Source organism: Panthera onca, chromosome C2, assembly GCF_046562875.1.
Source record: "Panthera onca isolate mPanOnc1 chromosome C2, mPanOnc1 haplotype 2, whole genome shotgun sequence".
Lineage (NCBI taxonomy): Eukaryota > Metazoa > Chordata > Mammalia > Carnivora > Felidae > Panthera > Panthera onca.
Genome location: NC_138347.1, coordinates 111,161,519 through 111,174,957, shown reverse-complemented (window position 1 = coordinate 111,174,957; position 13,439 = coordinate 111,161,519). Strand labels below are relative to the sequence as shown.

Genomic DNA, 13,439 nt, shown 5'->3' with positions numbered 1-13,439 from the left:
CAGATCATGAATGGGGGAGGGGCAGAGAGAGAGGGAGGCACAGAATCGGAAGCAGGCTCCAGGCTCTGAGCCATCAGCCCAGAGCCCCACGTGGGGCTCGAACTCACGGACCGTGAGATCGTGACCTGAGCTGAAGTCGGACGCTTAACCGACTGAGCCACCCAGGCGCCCCCAAATGAAATAGTCTTAAGAAATATTCCCTTATGGGGCACCTGGTGGTTTAGTTGGCTAAGTGTCTGACTCGGTTTGAGCTCAAGTCATGATATCATGGTTGTGGGATTGAGCCCTCAATCAGGCTCTGTGCTGACAGTGTGGAGCCTGCTTGGGATCCTCCCTCCCTCCCTCTCTCTCTCTCTCTCTCTCTGCCTCTCCCCCACTAGCTCACTTGCTCTCTCTCAAAATAAATAAACATTAAAACAAAGAAATATTCCCTTATTCAGATGGAAGCAATCTTCTCCTCAAGCTAGTTATTCTGAACATTTTTGTCACAACTGAATTGTTAGGTTCTTAAGAGAAAGTATCCTATTCTATACTTACACCCACAATGCTTACTAGCTCCACCCACAGTGCTTACTAGCTCCACCCACAGTGCTTACTAGCTCCACCCACAATGCTTACTAGCTCCACCCACAGTGCTTACTAGCTCAAGGCCTAGAATAAAGAATTCAATAAAAATTTATTAAATAAAAATTTTAACATAATCTAACTTTGAAAACTTTTGTAGACTTACTCAATATCATAAAAATTTATAACTTTTGTAATTTTTCATTTTTATAATATATGAACAGAAAAGTACCCAAAGGTGTTCAACTTGGTAAATGTGGTAAATATAATTATTACTTAGAAAATAGTCACTCATTCTCCTCTTTTCCTCTTCAACCTTCACGGGAGGAGGATATTTCTCCCCTCTTTGATGTTGGGCTTGGCCATGTGCCTGGCTTTGGTTAATGAGATGTTTGCGGAGGTAAGAAGAGGCTTGCAATGGGCTTGCAGAGTTGAGTTTAACTTGCCTATTTCCCATTACATAAGAAAAATATAACATGGGTGGCCACTAGTCCCTAGTAATGAAAGATACATAAAACAGACCTGGACCAACCCTCTTCTTGGAGCCAACTTGAATCCAGCTGAGGCTCAACTAGATCTAACACTAATCCACAGATCTATGAGAGGGGACTAAATTAGTATTATGTGACACTAGTTTGGGGATTGCTTGCACAGAGCTTTATTGTGGCAATTGCTGACTGATGCAACTGATGTTGCATTCAATCTATAACAATTTTTAAAGAGTTGACATTTTTATAAAGTAGCAAGTCCTCCAGTTCATAATTGTGGCTTATCCCTCTGTTTGTTTATGTCTTATTTAATTATTTTCAGTAATACTTTATAATTTTCTGAATGTCTTGAAAAACATTGATTAGATTTATTCATAGATTATTTTTATGTTCTTGTATGCTTTACCGAATGAGCCAGCCAGGTGCCCCATATTTTTATGTTCTTGTAAATGACATATTTAAAAAAATTCAAAGTGAATTTGTCTGGGATATAAAAATTATAGTATCTAGTAATATTGCTAATTTTTTTTATTTATTTTAATACTTTATTTGCAGGTCATTTATGATTTTCTACAAAATTATGTTATCTGTAAATTATAACAACTTTATTTCTTCCTTTGTAATCTTTATATCTTCCACATTTTTTTTTCTTTTGTCTTTTTTGCATTGACTAGGACCTTCAACAGAACGTTTAATAGAGGGGTGCCTGGGTGGCTCAGTCAGTTAAGCGACCGACTTCAGCTCAGGTCATGATCTCATGGCTCGTGAGTTCAAGCCCCATCAGGCTCTGTGCTGACACCTCAGAGCCTGGAGCCTGCTTTGGAATCTGTGTCTCTCTCCCTCTCTCTGCCCCTCCCCTGCTCACACTCTCTTCTGTCTCTCAAAAATAAATAAATGTTTAAAAAAAACCCACCTTCTATTAATAGAAGTGAAAACGGTGGCCATTTTGTATTTATTCACGATCTGCCACCGGTTAGGTACTCTTGGAAGCAGATCTTGAGATGGAGATTAGCATGCAGGGGATTTGTTAGGAATGCTCTTGTGATCTACACATGAGGATGGAATGAAGTGAAAAAATAGTGGGGTGAGAAGGAAGTTAGGCTACAGCCTGATCTCAGGGAATACTTCAGCCAACCCATGAGGAGCTCTGAAGCTGAGCTAGGTCTTTAAAGGTGCTCCAAGTGGGGAGGGAGACCAATCTTTATATCTCTGAATCAAGCAGGAATTGGTTGGAAACTGCTCAGTGAGAAAGGTGATAGGACTTTCTGAGGAGGTAACCCACCTTCAGCCAACACACTTCCTAGAGGGTGTACAACTAGGGGCTCAGAGTCCAGAGTTTGGGGTAGTAAGTCCCTCCATTCTGAAGGGCCATCTAGACAGCACCCATTATATAAGCTTTCATGTGGAAATAGTTTAATTTTGTAATATTTGTGCCTTAGTGTTCCATAACTTAGTGTTTCATAATCATAACAATAGTAATAACAATGATGGTAAGAGAAGGAAGAAAACAACAAATAACTATCATTTCTGCAACTGAATGTACAATGGTGCTTTTCCCATAGTCTCAGGATTTCCGCTGAAGAGCCCAGGTGAGCCTAGTGGATAGCAAATCACATATGTTAGAGTCTAATTTCCATGCCTGGCTATAAAAAGATATGTGGTATTGTGTCCATTACTTCAAATAGCCTATGTAAAAGAACATGAAAATTTAAATAGAGAAAGTTTTCTGTGTCATATTCTCCCTCCCTAAGACAAAACAAGAAGATTTCTAAATATATATATATATATACACGTGTGTGTGTATACACACACACATATATATTTATATATAAATACTTATATTTATATATTTATATATTTATATATAAATACTTATATTTATATATTTATATATTTATATATACTTATATTTATATATTATATATATTATTAATATATAATTGATATATATAATTATATGTAATATATAATATGCAATTAATAATATAATATATATATTTATATATAAGATATATATACATACATATATATTTATATATAAATACTTATATTTATATATAAGATATATATACATACATATATATTTATATATAAATACTTATATTTATATATATTACATTTATATAAATATAATACATATATATTTATATTTATATAAATATATATTTATATAAATATTAATATATAAATATAATATATATTTATATATAAATATTTGTTGTTTGTGCTGGGTTGTGATTCTTTGAGAGAAGAGACTGGAATTTTATTCCCCAACTGGATACCTATTAAACTTCAGAAATGCAGTGTCCTGCCTTATACGACCCTTGTTGTACCTTAGAGTATTTTGGATATTAATAAACTGATTCCTGTACCTGGTCCAGGGAATTTTGAAGTTTGAGGCAGGTTCAAGCTGTCCATTAGAGCAGGAGGAGCAAAGAAGGCAGTTTTGGTATCAGCAGCATGGATGCAAATTTCCATGGGTCAACTGAATCTATTGAAGAATAGCCAGTTACACCATCCTGACAGAACCTTGCTGAAGGAGGCTGTTTATGGAGTGTGAAGATCTTAGCTGAAAGAGTCTGTGGGTCACTTTTAGAATGAGAGTGGAGGTTACAGAGCTGAGAGGCATCACAAGAGATGGGCAGGAATGGTCATCACCTGGGTCAGGGAATGGTGTCCTATAGATGTCCTAGAGGGAGTCTCCAGGCAACTCTCAAATGTTCTCTAAGAGCCAGAATTTAGAACTTGCCATAATGAGGACATTATAGGTTACAACACCAGACAAGTAAGACTTTGACCTTTTCCTTTAACTGCCTCGTCACCATCTATCATCATCCTCCAACACTCTCCCACCCTCAGGACCCTGCTGGTGCCAGTACTATGTTAAACAGAAGAGGAAGGATAAAGATCAACAAGCCACAGATGTGACCTGAGATGATGGGAGTTGAGGCATAAGAGAAGAGGACTGGTGTTGCGGGTATAGATGCTGTATTAGCTATTGCACTACAATTTTGAATTAGTCTGGATTTTTAGAAGTGCAACTGATCTTAAAATTAATTTTCTAAACAACTACCTTATCTGTTCACTATATTGCCAAAAGGTAAAAAAGGTGACCTAACTTATTGATTAAAGGCAGTACAGTAAAAAAGCTCTGGTTTTACAGTAAATTCAGATAAAAACAACAATCGTAATAACCAGTAAAAGTAATCATTAACCTATGTTTAAGGTTTTGCCTTTTATAAAGCACTTTCACATGGTCTAACAAATGCATTATATCCTTGATATTCCTCAGTATAACAATAATCAATATTGTTTTTCTTTCCACTTAAGGATCTTGGAGCAATCTGTAGCCTCTTCCTAGAATATTCTTCCTATTTGAGCCTGGTTGATTCTTGGTGCTATTTCAGAGCCCAAATCAAATGTCTTTGCCTCAAAGAAGCCATCTCTGATCCGTCAGTCAGAATTACCCATTCTATGCTTTCATAGCACCCACTATTTATATTTCATATTGCTTTTCATAATTTTATTTTAAAAATTATGGAATTAATTACAACATTATTTATAGTCAAGATATGAGAGTATCACATTTCAGCCACCCAGGTGCCCCTTTGTGGTATTTTAAACACACATGACAATATATGTCCATCAACAGATGAATGGATAAAGAAGATATGGTATATATACACAACAGAATATTTCTCAGCAATGAAAAAAATGACATCTTACCCTTGCAGCAACATGGAAGAATCTACAGGGTATTAGGCTAAGTGAAATAAGTCAGAGAAAGAAATGCCATATGATTTCACCTATGTATGAAATCTAAAAAACAAAACAAACAAATGAAAAAACAGAAACAGATTCAAAGAGAACAAACTGGTGGTTGCCAGAAGGGAGGAGAGTGGGGGGATGGGTGAAATAGGTGAAAGGGATAAAGAGGTACAAACTTGCAGTTATAAAGTAAATGAGGATGAAAAGTTCAGCATAAAGAATATAGTCAATAATATTGTAGTAACTTTGTATGGTGACAGATGGTAACTACACTTACCATGGTGAGGATTTCAGAATATATATAATCGTTGAATCATTAACTTTATGTAAATGATACTTCAATAAAACTTTTTTAATTTTAATGTTTATTTTTGAGTGGGGGAAGGACAGAAAGAGAAGGAAACACAGAATCCAAAGCAGGCTCCAGGCTCTGAGCTGTCAGCACAGAGCCCTAACCCATGAACCATGAGATCATGACCTGAGCCGAAGTCAGATGCCCACCTGACTGAGCCACCCAGATATCCCAATAAATTTTTAATTATGTAATTACTTAGTTAATACCTATCTATTCCAGCTAGATGGAATGTCTGCCTCATGAGGGCAGGGTCTTAATGAATCATGCTCAGTACCAATTTTGTGGCAGCTACCATACAGCCTTACACATAGTAGACACTCAAATAAATGAAGAAATGATTTAAAAAAAAAAAAAAAAAAACTGATGTGCTTTGAGAGTCCTTGTTCCTAAGAAGAATTTCTTGGGATTCCATGATCAGCAAAGTTTCAGGCCAAACTGCCTTCCTGATAGTGGCCATTTGTGGCTGGATTTGATATCTTACTACAGTCTGGTCCATTGAGAGACACTGAACTGGGTGGGGAGACCTATCACTTGCCATGAAATGGGTATGGAAAGGAGGGAGAATGTAGATGGCTGGGGGGCGGGTGGGGGGGGGTGGGCGGGGTCACAGGTGAACTTGTTAGTTTTTTTTCAAACAGTCACTCTATTCATTAGCAAGAATGCAAGTCCCTTCTAACTTCATCCCTATAAAGATAATGTGAGATGGACAATTCTTTTTTTTAAAGGCAACTTCTTTAGTCCCTTTGAAGGAAAGTGCTATATGAGTCCACGATGTTATTTTTGACTAATCAAAGGGAAAAATGTCAGGCTAACATCAAGGACAATGCTTTTGATAATTTTTTAAAAGGTTATGCATGCTATCTTTTATTCTGCAGTCAATTAGACGCCTTCATTTTGAACATAAAACTGAGCAGCTGATATTTCTCTTTTTAATGGCATTTTCGTACCATGAAAAATTGAGCTTATTTTTCCAATGAATTATTAGAAAAGATCAACCATCCATCCATAAAAATGTATACAATCACTCTATCCCCTCTTTGGCATTTTAAAACATTTTAATTACCTCAGTAATGTTTTTGAATTCTACTCAGTTTAGAGTATTTCCAAAAATACATAAATAAAAGTTTACCCTGAGGCTTCCAATTAAGCTAAAGCAAGTTTCATTTCCCTGAAATGTTATTTCTTCTTTGACTTTTGAATGTGATGATCATTAAAAATCCTTTCCAGAGTCAGAATATTATCCACTTTCTTTTCTAAACATTAAATGGCTTTTAATCTTTATTTGTTCCTAGCTATCTTTGAACCGATCAGCTAAGAAGCACCATTAAAAAAAGTAAATTAAATGACATTCATGATACATACATCAAATTATCATGTTGTACACCTAAAACTAATACACTGTTATACATCAATTACATCATTAAATAATTAATATCAGGAAATCTCCCAGAAGGGTTATCTGCTTAAAATATAATAAATGTGGTCAATCTCATGTGTGTAAACTAAAAGCAGCACCTTAATAATGAAATAATATTTAATTAAATAATTAAATTATTTACCTTTATTGATAATGATAGAGTTCTTAGTAGCCAATAATTATAAACACACTGCCAGACCTGTCAGAATTCTAGAGGTTTACCTGACTTAGGCTCAAGCTACCAAGTTTGGTCTCCACCACAAATTTTCATGATTAGCAGAATAGGGATCAGAGTCATATTAACTTAAATATTAAAAGTGCTGTCATTATTTTGTGTTCCATAAGCTGGTGACACTTGAGTGATTGGCTAAAGCCAATTTAGAAAAGAAAATGATCTTGTAAGTAATATTTAGTTTTCCACTCAAGAATATGGTATTGCTCCTTATTTATTCAAGTAGTTTGTCTCTAGAGGAATTTTTGGCTGGAGCCTAAGCCAGGTATACCTGTAGCATTCTGCCAGGTTTGGTAGTATCTGAGAAATTGATGAGGGTAGTCTACCTGAGGCTTCAATTGCATGAGAGAATGAGGCATCTATTGGAACAGAACTGATTCTCAAGGAAGAGGGTGTCAGGCAACAAGTAGAATCAGTAACAAACCCTTGGACATAAATGGAGAACAGGAAAGACAGAGAGGTCTGAATAGAGCACAGTATTTATCTCCTGTTACAGCCATACTCCCTTCTCTGCATTCGTTATTCCTATTTAAATTTTATAGGGGATAAACTCTGTAATCAAAAGGAGAAAACACTGTGTTCCTGTAAACTGCTCAAGTCATCAGGTCACAGGCATATTTCTCTGGTACTCCCCTAACAGATTACAATCCCAAATGAGAGAGGGGGTGGTCTCTAGTCTTCACCACAGAAGGCAGTGCAACACTGACCACAGAAGACGTAAGCGAGGCTTGAACCAATGGAAACAGAAAGTGGCTGGCCAACCCAGTGGAGGTGGCAGCTGTGCTTGGCAGTGTGAGGGAGAGGGACACTTTTTAGGAAAACGGTACGGCCATCAAAGGAAGCTGGAGTGCCTGGGAGAGTTTAAGATAAGCGCAATGACCGAAGAAGGAGCACCTGGTAAAAATGGAAGTGGTGCCATAGAGTGCTCATCTCAGGAAGTAGCTTCTAGAGGAACTCAACTGCAGGTAATGGGGAGTGTTGGGGGGCTTTTATTTAGCCTTGCAGATAAAGGGAAGAACATTTCCAAAGGGAGGTAGAGCAGGAAGGGAAATTACCTATGGTTGCTGGCTTCTCAGTGCATGTGAGACATTTCCTGGGGACTTCTGGACGAAGTGGGGTGGATGGAAGGAGAAATTTTGCAGGAGAAAGAAATTCTAAAAGAACAGGTGGGACAAGTGTCTATGAATGTGGCTTACTGATATTGTGACATACAATTTTAATTTCTGAGTTGGAGTCCTCCAGAGAAGCAGGCCATAGTACTATAAGCAACATGCATAATGTCTCAAATATCATATGCGTTGATTGGATTTTTTTATAGCTATAGTAAGTCGATTTTTTTTCTGGTTTTGTGCTTTATTTTATGTAGGTTCCATCTATTTCTCAAAACAAACAAAAATCTGAAAAAAAACATGAAATTATTGGAACAAATTACAATAAAAGCATATAAGTGCCAAAAATTAATGTAAAAGTGACAGTGCGTAGGAAATAAAAGGAAAATTAAAAAAAAAAAAAAACTACAATGTCTCAGTGTACTTTAGACTCTACAGTTGGATGTAAAAATAAGTTTTGAATGTTCTAGCAGTTAAAACAAAGAAAAAATATGACAGGTTGCATAATACATTTTAAGTTATTGTTTAACTTTTTGTTTTCTCTTACAGGCCACACACAAACCCATCTCACTTAAATGATTCAAGCTATACAAAATATGTACAATAAGATAAGGATTCTATCTCCTTCTGTTAGAAGCACTTTTAACATGATATATGCCCTTAAATTTTTTCCTATGTATTTTTGGCTGTCAGTACCTAAGAGTCAGGCCCTAGAAGATTTCTGTATGAGAGGGCTTCTCTGTAGGGGTTCTGGTTTGAGTGAACCTCGTTCTTGAGGGTTGTAGTTACAATGTATTGAAAAAAAATTGAAAGATGATAAATAAAATGCTAATATTTTCCTTGGGCAGAAGAATAAATACAGAATTTCTCTCAAAGATTCCTGTATATTCCAAGTATTCTACATTAACAGTACATTTTAAATTCAAAATAATTATCAATTTAAATAAATAATACCAGTCAGTTTCCAAGGGGGTGTGCACATACACATACACACACACAAAGACTTTAAGGCAGAGGCTTAAATTTTAGACCAGTTGGTAATGTTTGGATAGTAAAAAAAACATCTATTAGAGGTTTATATAAATTGTTTATCAACATTAACATGCTGCTAGTTTTTTTTTTGTTTTATGAATAATTTCTGATTTCTTGATAGTCAATTAACAATCTGAGCTTAAGACTTATTTTCTTCTCCATACTCAGATTTACTTTCTGTATAAATATATTATTCAAGCATTGAGGGTCCACAAACCAACTTAGAAGTCATGGCATTGGAAATATTCCCTTGTAATGCTCCATGAACTCCGTATAGATAAATGTCATTTATCCATTTGTTGACATTAATAATGTTTAATGAACATCTACTATACGCTTGACATTTTGGTAGATACCAACAGTATCTAGCAAAGATAAATATAGATCTTGCTTTCAAGCAAGCCTAGTGATAAAAATCAATGACTCAGGTAACTGGGGGTTAATACTTTGAGTGGCTGTGGTATAGACAGAAGGAAAAAAAAAAAACTTAAAGAAAATGTAAATTCTAGTAAGGTAAAATTGCCTATGGCCCAGCTATTCTTTCTTTGTAATTAATATTATAGATTCTTCATTATAGGACAGGTAAAAACATATGAAAATTACCAAGGTATGCTTTGTAATTTTCCTTTGTGTTTGGAGTCCTAAATATTATGCTTTATGGTTTGCTTTGAATGTTGATTTTTCCTCTGCTAGTAACAGTTCTCTAGACTTTGAATCAAAATTTGTTCTAACAGTTTCCTTTTTTTTCTTTTCCTTTTAATGGATCAGCCCAATTTTGAATTCACCAGTGTGGTTCCACCAAAGCCTTCTGGGCTCCATTCCACACTGCAGTATAAGTTAAGGTCTTTCTGATAGCATCATATTGTGGACTGATATTTGTATAGCTTAATTTTGCTGCGTAGGTTCACAACCAAGCTGTGATCTGCATGAGATCCAAGTAGGGAGCTAGTTCATTTGAAAAGAATTAAGATCCAGCGGAGAATTAGCTGATAAATACAAAAGATTTGCTTAACCAAGTAAGGTACTTATAGAGCAGCGATTACTTGTAAGAGTTTTATCCTTTATGTTTAATATTTATGAGTGCTGATCCATGCAGAAGTTCTCTTAGGAGGCTCCAAAAAATAAAAAATAAAAAACTAATTATATGAGAGTAGGGATATTGTATCTGCTAAAACTATATTCTGACAGGTTACATTGTATAGAAGTTTACCCAGAATTGCAAGAGCAGTTCTTTCCCAGAAACTTAAGCTCTGATGAAAGCATTTCCCAAGGTTATAAAGTGCAGTACCTTGAATAAATCCAATGAAGTCCATTTTGTTTTGGGAAATACTGGCTGACTTGCACTGCACTAGTACTGTAAGACTTATTTAAGTTATAAGAAGGCTTGAACATCTGAAGGAGTCCTTAGAATAGATCTGACTCCTATTTGTAGTTCTAAGAAATGAGATGGAGTTTTGTTTTTTTTTTTTCTATTCTTTTAGTTTAATTGTGCAGTGTAAATGTTCTGTTTCACTTCTGTCTTGGCAAGGGTTTGATGTAACATTTTATTATGTCACTTAAAACAGTGAACTTTCTTATCATCTGTGTATTTTAACCTTTACAACCAAATAACTTTTAACTTTGAAAAGTTGAGGTGGGAGTGAGAATATCTAATGGCCTCTTGTTTTGCCTGGAATTTAAAGACTAGGAAAGATAAGAATTTAATTATTGTATTATAGTGATTGAGGAGTCAATCACTATCAGAAGTAGGGCATATAGAAACAGATGGAGAAAATAAACTCTTAAATAGGAGCTAACGGTAACTATGGAGATTGGTAGGTTTCAGAATGTTTAACTGAGGTGCCCTGGTTTAAAATAATTCCTTCCCCCAGAAATCAAAAGTGATTTTGTATTTATGGTTAAACACCAATAGGAGTTCAGATACTACAAAAGAAGATAGTATGAATATTTCCTAGATGAATCCTAGATGAACTAGATTTCCTAGTCTATAGCATGCTGATCATGGGTCTGGGAGCATGGTAAGTTTCTTTCAGAAAAGTAGGATCTCTGGCCCAGAGCAAGATTTGAACCAACAATTTTAGGGACAGGTCATGAAGGAAAAAAAAAAAAAAAAGGAAGGATCTTCATAATTAAAATTTAGGTTCAAGGATGCAATTTAATTGCCAATCTGGCTTGGCAATCTGTTAATGGACTCAGTGGGAATGTTCTAAGAATATGGATGAGAAAAAGGAAATGCCAAGGGAACAGAAAGAAAATACCAGATGGAGAATAAGGAACCCAGGATTCAGTAACGGTAATAGCAGCTTAGTCTTAAAAACTCATTAAGAATCTTTTCAAGGTTCCTAGTAGGTTTTGGAGATTCTGCCCAAACTCTTACACAGAAAGGAATCAGCCTGAAATGAGGAGGGAACGTGGATATAAAGTACAATCAACATGAACTAACTGATTTATACATATGTTGGCTGCTTCCTATAATTACTACTTCAGATAGTTTCTGTTGGCTACTTATTGTATTTAAGCATGTATTCAACCATGATAAGTTAAGTTACATATATGAGGTGATGTTCCAGGGATCTTATGAAACCAGAAGCCTCATTATCATTGAGGCTTCTCTATTACTTTTTTGTGATCCAAATTCTGGGGCATGTTGGCGATAGTCCATCTCTGCTCTCACAGAATATATGCCTGTGGTATTTGATAGATAATGTGGTTTAAGGTTGTGAAATCTTATTTTTATCTTGAATTTATGCTTGTTCAACGCCCCCCGTCCCGCCCTCCCCAAACCTATCTTTAGTCATCCCAAACTGGGGACTCTTTCTCCAGTAAATTCTGACTTTTGCAGACTTGTTCATAGTTTCAGCTGACTTCAAGCACCTTTGATAATACATTTTCACAAAGTTTCGACCTGAAGCCAGAGGCTCAGACAAGGAAATACTCTGCTTTGTGGAGACCCGAAGTCCTGAAGAGAGTGCCAAATCTAACCTGAGCCAACAAACAAACAAACAGACAAAAACAGAAAACAAACAAACAAAAAACAATGCTTAGGGGTAAGAGAAAGGAGACTAAGGCAACAAATAACAGGTAATATCTGGAGAGGACTGCTCCCTAGGGATCAGGCCTAACAAATTGAATCAAATGTAGCTTCCATCATTCACACAATGTGTGGATTTACTCCTAGTGGTCTTCCTCCCCACCCCACCTCCTTTTATTGCTGCCTTCCTTACATGGCCTGTGTAGGCATTTTGGTGTGGGTCTGCTGTTTTATTCCTCTATGCTGAACTAAAGAAATAACACAATTTGCCCACTGATGTATAGTTCATACCCTCCATTCTGTCACACTGCAAAATAATTATGTAATTGAATCAAGTGTGTATAATTCTCTCATTCCCCTCATATCCCATCCCCCCCCCCCATCTCACCTTCCATTGCCCCAACCTCATCAAGCTCTTGAATCATTTGAAACCTTCCTCTAACCCTTTCCTGCTACAGGTCATAACCATTGCAAGCAATGCAACAAATAATGCTTTCATTACATACCACTGCTTCTGTTACTTATAAGATTTAAGTCTTTATTTTTCTTTTAAATGTAGCCCTCTTTTGTCTACTAAAACCTCTTTCTCCTCCCACTTCTGTGGTTCTCTAACCTAGTTGATCATTAAAATCCCCTGGGAAACTTTTTAAAAATGTAAGGCCTGGGTCTGACCTCTAGAGTGTTTGTGTTAAGTGGCCTTGTATGTGGCCTGGAGGATAAGCAGTTTTCTTCTTTGCTTTTAACTCTTAGGTATTTCTTGAGAACCACTCATCTAACCTACTGGTTCTGAAAGTGTGGCTGCAGACCAGTAGCATCTGCATCACCTGGGAACTTGTTAGAAATGCAGATCATTGGACCTCATCCCAGATACACTGAATCAGAAACTCTGGCAGTGGAAACCAGCAATCTGTGTTTTAATAAGCCCTCCAGTGATTCTGATGCACTTGAAAGCTGTGCTGTCCACCTGAAATGTGGCTAGTCCAAATGGAGACAGGCTTTAATGTCAAGTACACAATGGATTTTGAAGATCTAGTACAAAAACAGAATGTGAAAGTCACAAATTATATTTTAAACTAATTACATGTTACAATGATAATAGGTGGGGTAGGCTGGCTTAAATAAATTATTAAAATGAATTTCAGCTATTGCTTTTTTTTAAATGTGACTTCTATACAATTTGAAATTAAATATATGGCTTGTATTACATTTCCGCTGGACAACGCTGATCTAAAATTTGAGAACCACTGACTTATGCCACCACTATTTTCCTATGAAGACTTTTTTCACAATGGTTTAACGAGAACAAAGACTGGATTTTTGATTCCACACCTCTACACCTTTCATGTCACATCCGCATCACTATAAGATCCTTCTGGCCACTCCCCATACTTGTTCCATTCTGACTCTTTTTGGTTGAATTTTATATGTCCTTTCATTTCAGAA

General features: G+C 36.1%; 1 pseudogene; it reads left to right on the top strand.

The window, feature by feature from the left end:
- Nucleotides 1–7,699: 7,699 nt before the first annotated feature.
- Nucleotides 7,700–13,439, top strand: part of LOC132684248 (transmembrane protein 183A pseudogene) — a 127,835-nt pseudogene continuing 122,095 nt past the window's right edge.